This window comes from Schistocerca americana, chromosome 10 (genome assembly GCF_021461395.2).
Source record: "Schistocerca americana isolate TAMUIC-IGC-003095 chromosome 10, iqSchAmer2.1, whole genome shotgun sequence".
NCBI classification, from domain to species: domain Eukaryota; kingdom Metazoa; phylum Arthropoda; class Insecta; order Orthoptera; family Acrididae; genus Schistocerca; species Schistocerca americana.
Window position 1 is genome coordinate 134,541,046 of NC_060128.1, and position 2,667 is coordinate 134,543,712.

Here is a 2,667-nt window from a genome sequence, read left to right on the forward strand (position 1 = left end):
GTAATCGGCTGCACCGTAGGCGGTAGTGCAAGACCACAGGGACAAGACCAACGACGAGTAAGGTCGTGTCCTCTTCTTGGATGAGTGCAGATTCAATCTAGGTAGTGATTCAGGACGAACCATTATATGACGAGAGGCTGAAACACGTAATCTGCCCAGGATCATTGTGGAACACCATCGTTTTGATGCACATGTTGTTACAGTGTAAAGCACTCCGGTCGTTAGGCCACAAGTGGCCCATCGGGACCGTCCGACCGCCGTGTCATCCTGAGCTGAGGATGTGGATAGGACGGGAGTTTGATCAGCACACCACTGTCCCGGTCGTTATGATTGTTTTCTGTGACTGGAGCCGCTACTACTCGGTCGAGTAGCTCCTCAATCGGCATCACGAGGCTGAGTGAACCCCGAAAAATGGCAACAGCGCATGGCGACCCGGATGGTCACCCATCCAAGTGCCAGCCACGCCCGACAGCGCTTAACTTCGGTGATCTGACGGGAACCGGTGTAGCCACTGTGGCAAAGCCATTGCCTGTTAGTGTGGGTAGGCATAATACTGTACAGGTGTACGGGCCTCGAAATCCTTGAAGACGGTTCACTCACCGATAAAATTATTGTGTAGTTGTACTCCTTTCTGGTGTCTTTTCAGGCGTACGTATTTGTGGATGACAATGCACGATCGTATGTAATAGCGCAGTTGGAGGAGCTCTTGGGGGCGAGAACATATTTGGTGAATGGACTGGTCTGTCCGTTTCCCCGACATTGATTCTGTCGAGCACTTGCGGATGTATTGAGGAGAGACATATTACAGCACATCCACCACCTATTATACAGTAGCTGTCAAGCACGCTGGTGGTGGAGTGGAACTCCTTACCACAAGAGTTCCGTGCCAACCTTGTGGCCAGCGTATGAGGATGTTGCACAGCGTGCTTGATTGTCTGTGGTGATCATACACTCAACTGAAAACCATTCTCTCTGGGTCGTGCGTGGCTCGCGCCTGTGCCATCTCTTATTTTACATATCAGTTTTTTTTTTTTTTTTGTTTTTTTTTTTTTTTTTTTTTTTTTTTTTTTTTTTTGCGTTCTCCCACCTCTGTATGTTAGTTTCAATTTCTGTTGTCATTGAGATGCTGCTATGTCTGCCGTGAGCGCAGCAGTGCCTATCGATATAGTCCTCAGGTGTTATCTTTGCTTCGTCTGTCTCAGGGGTCAGTTGGAGCGTGCCAGGAGTGCAGTTCGAACCTGCCTGTCGTGGAGTTGGAATGTGGCACTAGTTCAGTCGACTGGAGCAGCAGTGAGGCCCGGATGTCCATGGCTCGGCCGACCGTTGCCGCCACGCATCACTTGAGTCAGGGACGATCATCGTGGATAGTCGGTCGGTCGTCCCACCGGACGAAGTGAATTGGCTTGTCGATCGCTTATGGGTTGGCTGTGTGTGTGTGAATCGACTCCCTATTTGTCTTCATGGTTGCACAGCCACTGCTGAGTGTCGTTCAAGTCTTCTTGCAAGTGTTTGTCAAACTGTGTGTGTAGTTGGTGTCATTCCCACTGACAAGTTGTTTCAAATGTTGACGGCTTACTGACAGTGAGTCTGTCGGTTGGAGCGGATCAGCAATCAAGTCTCCGCGCGGCGCAGTCGGCCGGGTCCGCTGGCGGTCTCTACGCAGTGTCGGAGCTTGTGGGAGGCTGTTCTTAGTGCTGCGAGGTTCGTGGCACACCGACCCAGGACATGAAAGTTGAGTGGTGATTTTATTACCGAAGCCACGTCTGTTCACGTTGTCCCCTTGGTTGGTGGTTCACTGTTGGCGGTATTCCTGGGAGCAACAGCGAGTGCTCGAGTTGGTGAGGATTTAGCCGCCGTGAGCTGGAATTAACTATATTTGTCGGTTTGAAATTCAGGTGCACCAGCGGTATTTTGTGCCTTGTGACCGTTAGTGTTCCGGTTACCTGCCCTGGTCGCTGACGTAAATTCAGGCAGTGTCCTTTCCTCACCTGTTGTCGCTGTCTAACATGGTGTGTAGTTTTTGACAGCTTAATGTATTTTTGGTTGTGGGCGGCTATCTCTGTAACGTTTCGGCTTTGGAGTTCTCGTATACTGGTCAGTGGTTAGCAAGTCGTCTTGTCGGTGGTTCCCTGTCTGTCTCTTGGTTGTGTTGCCGGCGGATCGAGTATAGTCGGGCCGACTTCTTGTCTCACCTAAGCGAACGTTGAGGGCAGACCGAGCGCCTGGAAACTTCTGAGCGCCGTTGCCTATAATTTCTTTCTTGTTGGCGTTTAATGGTGTATTTTTTAATGGCTCATAGCCGATGGTTGGAATTTGTATGCATCTAATTGTGTTTTTTTTTAAAACACAAATGCTTCCAGCCGCTTTATAATGTACAGTCTTTCAAGATAAAGCTGTGGGCCTTATGCCTGTTCAAAATTTATTGTAGTGGGGTTGTTCTTAAAATGATGAGCCTTCCTCCGCTTAAAAAAAAATGGCTCTGAGCACAATGGGACTTAACTTTTGAGGTCATAAGTCCCCTAGAACTTAGAACTACTTAGACCTAACTAAGCTAAGGACGTCACACACGTCCATGCCCGAGGCAGGATTCGAACCTGCGACCGTAGCCGTCGCGCGGTTCCAGACTGAAGCGCCTAGAACCGCTCGGCCACCCCGGCCGGCCAGCTT

The 2,667-nt window shown here is 49.9% G+C and overlaps 1 pseudogene; it reads right to left on the minus strand.

Moving 5' to 3' along the window:
- Positions 1 to 412: 412 nt before the first annotated feature.
- Positions 413 to 530, minus strand: LOC124552905 (annotated as a pseudogene).
- Between the last annotated feature and the right edge of the window lie 2,137 nt (positions 531 to 2,667).